Genomic DNA, 12,490 nt, shown 5'->3' on the forward strand with positions numbered 1-12,490 from the left:
TTTAATAAAATCTTTCAGTGTTAGATAAACCTTTCAGTGTTGGATAAACCATTAGGCTATAGGCTATATATCAACACTTATAAGTCCAATAGGAGCAAAGCACAAATGAAGAATGTTACGAATCAAAATCTTCTAAAGCTTCCGTTGCGTGCGTTGCGTAAACTTTAAAAGTTTCAATTAATTTATGTACGAGTTGTTCCCCTTTAAATGTTCTAAACAATAGTCCTCGAAAGCGTAATGTTGAATTATACGCGGACGACGTCGCGAGGGACCGCTAGTAGTTTTATAATCGGGTTAGATATTAAAACGATGCGTACGAACGATTCTTAGCTGCGTTCAAGTTTACGTCCGACAAGCGACCAATCACGAGTCTTGCTCGAACGCGCGCTTCATTTGATTGGTGGCACGCTGGACGCAACGGTGACAATTGTATTCTGATCTGCCGTCACCACAAGGCTCACTGGACCCAACGTATTAACGACTCTTAAGGTTACTATAAAAACAATATGCATTATATAATCCATCTATATTTTAACATATAAGGTTTACCAATATGTTAAAACCCACCAACCCACAACGGAGAAGCGTGGTGGGTCCGTGCTCCAAAACCATCTCTCCTACAAGAGACGAGGCATGTGCTCAGCATTGTGACGTCGATAGTTACTGAAAAACCAATATAATTAGCCAAAGTCGAATAGTTCTTTATTTAAATAGGCACATAGGTATACATGTAAATTATGACATAGAAGTGTGTTGATAACTAAATTTGTCAACTTCAAACTAAAGCTACGAGGGTTCCAAACGCGCCTTGGTCTAAGAAGCCCAAAACAAACTTAGCAGGTTGTTTTTTTTTGTCATCACCATCTTTCATTGTCATTTAAAACTATTTAAGAAGCAAACTGGTTAGAGCAATAATTTACACACATTCACAAGCATTTTTATCGTTGACGTAGTCCGTAATACTATAATGGAACTTTTCTATAAGCTTACGTTTTATACAAACTTTGAACTTTTTAAGAGACATCTCCAAGATATCAACTGGTAGTTTATTGTGAAATTGTGTACAGTTTCCTTTGAATAAATTACTTATTTTATGTAGTCTAGTATATTGCACTGCAAGTTTATTTCTGAACCTGTGACTCTGTCAATCGCGACCTGATCGCTTAACGACTAAGCTACGGCTCTCATTGCACCGATGACGAAATTAATAAAAATGTGCCCTCTTATAAATTTGTGTTTTCCTCTTAAGTGTAGGTAAAAACACTACCCAATAAAAATTATAAACTATTGATGAATATCTTAATGGCAAGGTTGCTCGGAAGCATCCGGCTCCGCTTTCATATCTCACAAGATAGAAAAACGAATGTTAAAATGTAAAATGTAAATAGTTGATGTTGGAAAAGAGCAACTGCGGAATTTCTTGCCGGCTTCTTCTCGGTAGAATCAAACAGACAGACTTGATGTTTCAAAAGTGCCTATATTGAGCCTACTTAAAATAAATTCATACATTGCATACATTTAAAAAATGTGTAAAACCACATCTAATACAGCTAGATTACTATACATTTGATGATTTTCTTAATGACAAGGTAGATTGGAAGCAGCCAGCCTCGCTCTCATCTCCCGCAAGATAGGAAAATGATTGTAAATGTTGATGTTGGAAAAGAGCAACTACTGAGTCTCTTGCCGGCTCTTTTCGGTAGAATCTGCTTTACGCACCGGTGGTAGAGTCACTACAAACTACTACTTGACGTTTCAAGAGTGCTTATGAAAAAGGCCTACTGGAAATAAATCAATTTAGAATTTGATTTTTTTTTATTTAATAAAATTGTTTGTTACTATCGTGCATAATTACAGTAATAAACTAATAAGTAACTAATTTCAATGTGTTAATTATTTGTTTAAAAGTTGCCTATAACATAAACATTCACGTTTCGTTATTATCAGAGCATAATAATTAGGTACCTACGCAAAATGATTGATAAGTAGGCAATAACTCGTGAAAGGCGTGGTAGATAGATAAAATTATGCGCCAATGTAGACTGTTTGTCAATGGCACGAGACACCATCTGTATCAGGAAACCGTGGTTGTCTCTGGTTACGGCTGGACTGAGCTCGCCCGGGGAAGTACTGACATGCTTATTTCTGCCGCTAAGCAGTAATGCTGTGTTCCGGTCTGAGGGCGTAGTTGCCAGTGTTTTCCAGGAGATGGATTTTTTTTTAACAATAGATCAATGCCTACCTGTCTATTCGAAGACTATCACTCATGTAAATACAACAATCGCATTATTCTTTGATATTATTGGCACCCTTTTAACCATCGCGTACGCATCGATTTCTTGGTCCTATGAACGGTGCGATACCTATGAAGTTTCTACAAACATTTTATTCCAGTGCCGTTTCTTAATAAAAAACCCCAAAATTGTAGGGCTAAGGTGCACCCTACGAGATAATCATGTCTACTATTTTTGTCGTCCTATATATATCTCGTAGAAGTAGGAAGAGAAAATCGTATATAATATTGTACATCATTATCTCGTCCTACTGGAATCTATTTGGAAAAACAAATCTAGTAACCGTTTAGTTAAAAGGCCAAAGCTGAACACATTTTTAAATTAATCGAATTGCCGCTATTTCCGTCGGAGAGGTTTACGAGAAATAAACCGCACGATGTCCTTTGGGAAATCGGAGTTCACCTTGAAGACTGCCGTGGAGCAAGTTTAAATAGGGTTGCCACCGGAAAGTACGGTGGAGGATGGAGGAGGTTTTTAGTCCACAGCTTCATAATTAATGTAGTGGTGAAGGCAGGCAAACCAGTTAATGGTTTCCATGAGGATTAACCTTATCCATATATATAAAAAAAGATATTAATCGTACAGACTGCCAACCGTGCTCTAAAGTAGAGCTCTATTTCATGAAAGTCTACTTTGTATATTAATCTCTAATATAATACGTAGAGAACTTTTTAAACAACGTTTAATAAACTAAATTTTAACGGGTTTCCCTGACCGACTTCAGCCACGGTGGTAAACCTCCAGGGAGATTTACCAGGAATATAGTGCAAAATTAAGTGCGCAAACACAGGTGTATCACTCCTATAGTCCGATTGGACAGCAGATCCGATAAGACCGAAGAGAATCACCCTTAGGACCGACAACTTAACGTGCCCTCCGAGGCACGGGGGCGAATCACCGACAATTAAATAACTCCGGAGTGGTACTAAGAATTTCTTTAAATAAGAAATACCAATTACTCCCGGCGTGCACTTCATACATGCCCAAAAGCACTGCCTACCCTAAAATTGTTATATTATATTATATATAGGAGCCGTTTTATGCAATCTTCGTGCTGTATGCATACCCTGATAAATAACTGAGGGCACGCCACTGCAATTACCTATTACTATTCATTGGCTTCTACCAATATGCCAATACCTATTACTATTCTAAGTACTTGGGAATTGAGCGCAGGACCTCGTGTTCTGCAGTCGAATATGCTCACCATTAGACCAGCGAGACAGTTACTAGTGTCTACTCCTAATATTGGTGTACCGCAGGTACCATCAGCCACATCAAAATGTTGATTATGAGTTTAGTCATACAATTTTTTTTTTAAATGATGAAATTTTTTTATGTGTCGTAAAAGGCAAAACAATTTAAAAAAAACATAGCTGAAACGAAACTTTTCTGTAAGTTGGTAATTTTATTTACACTCTCTGTTATATTCTAGGAGATATAGTCTATTTATTTTTAAAAGTTGACAACCCTAGGTATAAGCGGGAAGTTGTGTAGACCTTTCCGTTCCTTTAGAAAGTGATATGTAGGTATAACATCTCTAGATAACATGAACTTTATGGGCCTTACAAATAAAAGCAGTGAGAAAAATTATATGTCACCAGCTACTGCTCGTGTTCTCGGTCTGCGTTTATAACATTTTTTTTACTAATCCTGTAGGAACCGATTGTTCTCCTGCGATAAAAATATGTTACTCTCCATTTTTGACGTGACAACGTCTTATAATTTGGTTTGCCGGGTGACACTTCAAGAAACTGCGTTACGCTCCGCTCACGTTATGCGCTCACAATGAGAGCGAGTGAGAGGCACGCGTCCCTTCCACTCGGGCATGGTTAGCCCGCCTAAGAGCGAGAGAGACAGACATAAAAAGTGAAAGGCACGCGTCCCTTTGTAGTAAACGCTGTTTCATTGTACGCAAATGTATTGCAAGTTATTGTATGTATATTTGTATATAAATACGTATGTATGTGTAAAGGTAAAAATAAAATTTTGTTAATATGAAATTCAGTGCGAGATTCTTTGTATAAATTAATGTTTTAAATATAATTCTTTGTATAAATAAATGTTTTAAATTGTTACTATTATTTCATCCTTCTTCCTACTATACGAATGAATATTCACATTAAAATTATTTTACCACTCAAAGTCGTTGTCACGTAAAACTTTCGCCCGTATACCGACTTTACAGGCAACCAATTTTTTCAACTAACTCTATGCGAAAAATCGAGTTTTTTTATTACTTGGTATCTGATTTAACATACTAACACAAGTATCATTAGTCGTAATAGCATAGTCGTAATAGTAATAGCATTCATAATACTAGTCGTCTGCATCAACCTATTTCCGGCCCACCATAAGACACTTAGGGCCTTAGTCCACCACACTGGCCAAGTGCGGATTGGTGGACTCTCAAACATGTTTGGTTCCTCACGATGTTTTCCTTCATAAAATTTAAAACACATAAAATTTTCGGAACCGACAGGATTTGACGAGGAGGAAAAAATCCCTTCGGACTTCTGCCTTATGGCAGGGCATGTCCGACTTGCACGGACTAAAACAACCCCCCCCCCCTATTTGCCAGGTATGCACGGAACCGCTGGGCATTACTTCATGCCGACCTTGTGTCCACTATACTACGGCTCTCCAGCTGCCGATGCCGACATTAGTATTTATGCATTTATATCAGTCTTATAGCGACTGTAGCGCCATCTAGTAGGAAACATTTTAGTTTCGTTCTCTTTTTCAAAGGAATACACTTTGAAACAAGACACTTGATTTTTTTATAATTTTATAATTTTTATAGTGTTTGTAATGTGATATTAATTGCTTAAATATATACGAAATAAAATATATCCTGAAGCGGTAATAGCGCATTAGGTATGAGCTCGACTTCACTTTCTTCACTAACTTTTCTAAGTTATGTGCGCTTTGAGTAATCAAAATATCACTTGCTTCAACTGTAAAGAACAACATAATGTTCTCAAAGGTGTGTGGAGTCCACCAATCCGCACTGGGCCAGCCTGGTGGACTATGGCCTTAACCCCATTGTGGGAGGAGACCCTTGCTCTGTATTGGGCCCGTAATGGGTTGATGTGATGATGATGATGAAATCTGCGAAAAATCACGTGGTGTGTTCCGATACATCCGGTCCCGCCGAAAAAGAAGCCTTACTAGGCTATCACAGTTTTAATAATATTAGTAAGGATGATTTAATAGTAAATAACTACTTACATTGCTACTGTTTATTTATTTTTCTTCGCTGCGTGCATTGACACCTGTTATCTACTTGAAAACGAATAGCCTGCCGGTATATTTGTTTATTGTGTTTATCTATTACGTAATGGCACCAAATTCTCACGTGTTAGGGTTTACGTGTGTTAAAGCTCCAAACTTTAACACACGTTACACCTGCCTTTGTTATTTCTGTACGATTAATAAACAATACTAATTTTATAAAGCGGTGATGGCTTAGTGGATAAGGCTTCGGCTTTTTGTTCTGTGGAGACCGAATTCGATCCCATCCACGCACCACTGACTTTTCTGGGTATGTTGAATATATGTAAGCGGTGATTGTGCTTACGATTTCGACTTCACTTTCTGGGAGGCGAGGTTGGATACTCACCGAGGCCCGCGCCTCTAACTTTTCCAAGTAAGGTGCGTTTAGAGCAATTCAAATATTACTTGTAGGAAGATATTGTTAGGAAACCTTCATACCTGAAAGTTCTCCAAAGGTATGAAGTCCAAGAATCTGCAACTGGGCCAGCGTGGTGGACTACGGCCTTAACCCCTCCTCATTGTGGGAGGAGACCCGTGCCCTGTAGTGAGCTGCTTATGGCTCGATGATGATGATGATTTTTATCAATGGAAAAGTGTGTCTGTACTTACTACTTAGTTACGAGTTTTGGCATAGAGTTGAAATAACGAAGAGTCACATACGCTACTTTTGGTCCTGGAAACATTATACTCCCAAGGTTTTACCGTCCTTCCGTCACGTCCTAAGCAAACAACGAATTATTCACCGCGGCTTATGGCGCTGTATGGTGGGCAGTTGCGAATGGACAGATCCACAAATCCACAAATATAAAGTCACAGACACAAGGACTTTGTATAACAGCATTAATAAAGTGCTTTACATAGACATAATAGGGGATAGTCTTCCTACATTAAAAGAAAAAAGTGTGTGTCAGCTCCGACGCACGACTGGAGTTTACTCCTTAAGTACGATTGTCTAAACATACGCAAAACGAGTTTATTTAACTGAATAAAGATTAATACCATATAAAAGGGTAAATTAAAAATCATGTGCAATTTATTCACACACGGCGGAAGTGTAACTTCTTAAAAGTAGTCTACGGGTTATTGAGGTGGATGTAGAGTATCAGAACTATTAGGATAAATGTAATGTTTATTATTTAGTTTCCATAGTAACTATAATAGGAAAAAAAATGTATAATGTTTTTTATCTCACTCTGTCCTATACATTTATGTGTTTGTTTCTTTATCTAGATATTCGGTTTCCTTGGTAACTTAAATAGGAAAAATAGGTTAATTAAACGAAAGCGACGTTGCATGTTTGCGCATCACAGTTGCCGGGCATGCAACGTACATCAGTAGATTTTACTCCTCACATTTTTCTCATACCGGGCGCCTTATATATGAAAATCGATTCTTACGGAGTAAACTGCAAAAACTAAAGGACCACTTACTATCGCAATACTGTGGTACTGTTTAAACTTCGATTTTTTTCCTTTGCTCGCTAGTTTTTTCTATAGTATATATTGTCAACATTTTAAATTTTATTTTATATATAATTTAAGTATTTGTTTTTTTTATTTAGTTATTCTAAAATGTATGTTTTTGTTCGCGGCGCTAGATACGTCAAGTTTATGTCACCGCCTGATGGATCTTACAGCTTATACTATATATCATGTATCTCTTAATCGTTTTTTCGCCTTCTGACTGACAATCTAGTTTTTCATTCGCAAGTTGTGGCAGTCTCTAAGTGGGTCTACAATATTACATTAATATGTTTTTCCATTTTTTGTTTAGTTTTATAAGAGTTTTTGTAACCTGTTGATTGTCCATCAAATAAATAAATAAAACAAATAAGTACTGAACAAGCTATGAGGTTTATGAGGAGGAGGATGTTGGGTGTTTCCCTGAAGGATAGAATTAGAAACGAAGAGATCCGCAATAAATATAAATAAATATAAATATATTACGACAATACACACATCGCCATCTAGCCCCAAAGTAAGCGTAGCTTGTGTTATGGGTACTAAGGTGACTGATGAATATTTTTATGAATAACATACATAAATACTTATAATATACATATAAACACCCAGACACTGAAAAACATTCATATTCATTACACAAACATTTTCCAGTTGTGGGAATCGAACCCACGGCCTTGGACTCAGAAAGCAGGGTCGCTGCCCACTGCGCCAATCGGCCGTCGATGCAATGTAACTTACATAACTATCAGCCAGTTGGACTGGCAATGGGCAAGCCATGCTTCATAGTAGACGTAGGTGCGTTGGCCGTTGAATCAGGAAAGTTCTTGAGTGGAGATCATGAACAAGCAAGCCTAGTAGTGAACGCCCTCCACCACGATGGACCGGTGACATATAGAGCGTTACGGAGAGTGGGTGGACGAGGAAGGCAGAGGACCGGGTATGGTGGCGCTTCTTAGGAATGTCTACGTCCACTGTTGTACATAGGTTTTTCCCAGAGGCGCCATTATAATGTGAAGACTTGATTAAGTTTCCCAAATGCTGCCCAGCCCAGCCGTATTCTTCGGTTGGCTTATTTCGTTGTATTATCTGACCAAGGTAGTTGTTTTTGTAAACAATTTATATCACAACATTTTCGACTATTACAGGAGTCAAGATAACGTGTTGATTTAAAATAACCTTAACTATATATTAGTTTGGATTTAAATGGATTCCCACCGCAAACCGCGAGTTTGGTGATAGGTATCGCTTTCTTCGATTTATTTTGCTAAATTTACGGTTTTTTCTTTGCGCCGCGGGATGGGTCGTTTTTGGTTGAAGTGATTCAAAATTATATAACATTTATAAAAGAACAGCAGGCGAAGAAAAGGAGCGGGGTAGTTAATTGTTATGGCATAAAGTAAATTTAACATTATGTATAAGAAACAAGCTTCTCTATGGACCCTCTGACCCGCGACTTCGTCCGCGTATGAGTCCATCGGGAAGCTAGAATAGATGTGATGCTAACATCATAATCATCGTGGCTATGTACCTACTATTATTTTACATGGTATAATTATATCAGTCCACGTTTACTCAGTTTTAGTTCACAAGTAATCGTTTCAGTACATTTCAATAATTAATATGCATATTTCTAAGGCTTTTCCAAAGCTATGGAGACGGATTGGCGATCGCAGTGGTGGTAGTAGTAGCACAGAAGACGCTGCTAATCATCCTCCTATATATTTCCTTAGTCGCCTCGTACGACACTCGAGGGTAGAGGAGGGATGGTGACCACTGAGCTGCCGGCAATGGTCTAAGTACTTGTATGATTTCTTCCAAACATTGTGGAGTTATGCAGGTTTCCTCACGATAAAACAGAGGACGCTGCGGCCTGTTCTCGGAAATAGTCCCTTTGTCGCCTCGTAGGATACTTGGGGAAAGATGAGGGGTGGTGATAACTTTATTCTGAACTGCCGTCACCGCACGGCAAACACTTCCATATGTATTTTGTAATTTATTTAATTGTATTATACTGGAAATTTAATAATATGGAGGCGTACTCGCGTGCATTTGCTGGTATCACATGAATATAAGAACTTTGCCCCGATCCACATCAGTAAACCAACAAACAGATTAATTATAAGCGATGGCCGCATTTAAAATATATAAAGGCTTATTTATTTGTACAGCGAGTTTATGTATCGGTCAATATTATTGGTTTTTAGATCAAAGGAGCTCCAGATTGGTTAGTTCCGGCTCGAACTGGAAAGTCTTTTACAGACACGCCAACTTATCGGCTGTCGATCGTAATCGGTTGGCATGTCTGTATAGCAACATCCTCAACCCTTTCAATATCCTACTACAAGGAACCTACAACTGCTCTCTTATGTGAGGAATTTAAAACTTAGACCCTACATTGCGGGTTCGTGAGCCTTAAATGATAATTATCACTACTTAGTAATATTATCAACTTAAAACACACTTTCTGCGTGGGGGATATGATAGTTGATAACGCCGATTTCTTTCCTAATGTAACCCAAAACAGAAACCCAACATTCTAAGGCCTGACCCGGGAATCGAACCTGAAACCTAGAAAGTAATCGACAAATATGATGCAGTCAGAGCAACGATACTTATAAGATTCAGAAATAACGTAATAAATAAAGTTTTAAATACAAAAATTTAATAAAATAAAAATAACTAGCTGATAATGGTGCCAATTATTTTGTGGACAAATCTATAGGCTTTACTAAATTGATAGGTTTAAAAATAATGCTATCCTTTCTTGCAGGGAACATTGTAAAAAAAACAGCACTATTGCTCTTTAGACTTTTGCACAATAGAATAAAATACTTAACTTGAATGTTCAGAAGAACGACTTTTAATAATCAGAGTGTCTTAGAAAGATGGTAACATTAAACACGTTAGCCAAATTTGTTATTATTCGTGATCTGTGAAATATCTGTGGTTAACCCATCAGCTGATTATGAAAAATGACGCTCACGCGTATCATTGTTGTAAGTATTCAAATGGACTGCCAAAGCGTTACATAAAATTTTTATACATTATTCGTAAGTTGGTGAGTCTGTAGATAGCTTAACCCAAGTTTGAGAGTGTGTGCAAGGAGTTTACTGTGACATTGACTCCCAGCAGAACCTTGCTAATGTATAAACTAAACAAACCGTAACACATATTTATATGTGTAATAAAATCTATAATTAGCGATATCGTTAAGTATATACTGCTACCGCAAAATTAGCGTAGCCGTTTATTCTCTTTGATTTGGTCGAGTTGGGGGTAGGAGGCAATGACGCAAGAATTATAAACTGATATACAAACCGTGATGTGATTGTTAAAACTTCGGCCTGTTCCGACAGAGTTCCATCCCCGGCGGTCACCTCCTATGCTATGAGCTACCGAGTGAAATAAGACCGTCTAAATCCTTAAACATCTTTAAATCACGCTTAAAAGATCATTTCCTTATCTAACATATAGTAAAATATGTAATGATATATATGATTGACCTATAAATTATGTAGCTGTTGCCCGCGACTTCGTCTGCGTTTAATTTTGCTATTTGATGTGGCATTAAATTTAGTTGTAGATCTAAAAAAAAATAAAGAACTCAGTATCGCTAAGCCTGAGGGGTTTGCTGCTGTCCGCTGAGGAGTTCTGTCCTCTATCTCCAACAACAATTTGGGCAAAATAAAACTCATTATAACCTCTATAGTACAAAAATAATTATTTAAATCGGTTATAATTTGTCAGAGTTATGGTGTAAAATCGTCAAACACTCATCCCCTGTCCCAAAGGAACCGAGCTTTATGTCGGGATAAAAAGTGTCCTATATTACTTCTAACACTTTCAAGAATATGCGCACAAAGTTTCATGAGGATCGGTTAAGTAGTTTTTGCGTGAAAGCGTAACCAACAAACTTACATTGACATTTATAATATTAGTAGGGATTAGTATGTAAAGTACATGTAATGTTATTTATTTTTAAATTGAATGTTGCACTATCCCGTTTTCCGTACTAAACATCAACAAGGTTGTCTGGAGGAGATCTGAGAGAGAAGAGATCGGAGAGAAGAGAGAGGAGGAGAGATATATAATATACCTACAGGCCTGGGTGGTCTGTAGATATATTATAAGTATTTATGAGCATTATATTCATAAAAATATTCATAGGCTATCTTAGTACCCATAACACAAGCTACGCTTATTTTGGGGCTAGATGGCGATGTGTGTATTGTATATTTATTTATTTATTTACAACATCTCGCGTGTACCCTCGAAAAGGTTCCGCCGATGTATTCAGTATATATCGGGGTACACCCAAATTCTCTAGTTAGTGCTAGTGTTCGCGACTTGGAGCTAGTTGTAGCACATAGTATTCCAGATTGATTTACAATACGAACTTAATTCATTTTTAGTGGGTATAACAATTATTTCAGAAGTCTGTTTTTTTTCTATCTTGTGATAAAGAAATATGTGACTGTAATCGAGGGCCAGTAATAACCTTATACGCAGCTGTGTTTGAATATGCTAGCAACAGCACCAACAAGGCATTCATAACTGCATATACATGTAAATAAATTACATGAGTCAGGTGAGTCGCCGAGCAGTTCCAATAGTCCAGTCATATGATGGCCGCATGCCTCCGCCGTATCGTCAGTAAACAGGCCGGAGTGCTGACCCTCGATAGCTCGGGCCGATAACACAGACTTATCGCGCCGGCCGGCAGCGCCCGCGAGGCCGGCCAGCCTGGACTGGCTGCACAAATAACTTCTTGTAACAACTCAAAAGTTCCGCGGCAAAACCTTTCCCGTCTCCAAATTATATCAGACATCTGATTTAATTAATAATTAAAAAAAAACTGAACACTAGTCAATCCCTTTCGTTTCATATCTATATTGAGGGAGTTGTGAAAAGGAATGTAATCCGCCATTTTGTGGCGGCGGCCATCTTGACCAATTTTCATCAAACAAAGAGTAAGAGCACTTCTAACCAATTTATGTTTTTCGTCTCCAAATTCTAACTAGTATACTGAATAAATTAATAATTTAAAAAAAAAAGGGGAGGAACTCGAATAAGCTGTTATAGCGCAGTGGGTAGGAGCTCGACTTCACTTTCGGGGGGCAGAGTTCGGATCTCAGCATGCACCTCTAACTTTCCTAAGTAATGTGCGTTTTAAGTACTTAAAAATATTATGCCTTAGAGTTCTACATATGTTCTAAAAGGTATGATGAGTCCACCAATGCGCACTGGGCCAGCGTGGTGGACTACGGTATTAACCCCTTCTCAGTATGGGAGGATACCCGTGCCCTGTAGTGGGCCGGTACTGGGTAGATATGATGAGAGTTAGAGCACTCCCGTCTTTGGAACAAAATAAAAATTAAACTAAAACGCACGCAAGCACGCATACTGGACACGTGAATCTTATAGAATCTCCTTATTGTAAATGGAATACCATCGAGT

The 12,490-nt window shown here is 38.0% G+C and overlaps 1 protein-coding gene across 2 annotated transcripts in view; it reads left to right on the plus strand.

The window, feature by feature from the left end:
• Positions 1 to 12,490, plus strand: part of LOC120637170 — a 155,720-nt gene that overhangs the window by 1,263 nt on the left and 141,967 nt on the right. The gene's annotated exons all lie outside the window — the stretch shown is intronic.

The sequence above is a fragment of the Pararge aegeria genome, chromosome 3 (genome assembly GCF_905163445.1).
Source record: "Pararge aegeria chromosome 3, ilParAegt1.1, whole genome shotgun sequence".
NCBI classification, from domain to species: Eukaryota; Metazoa; Arthropoda; class Insecta; order Lepidoptera; family Nymphalidae; genus Pararge; species Pararge aegeria.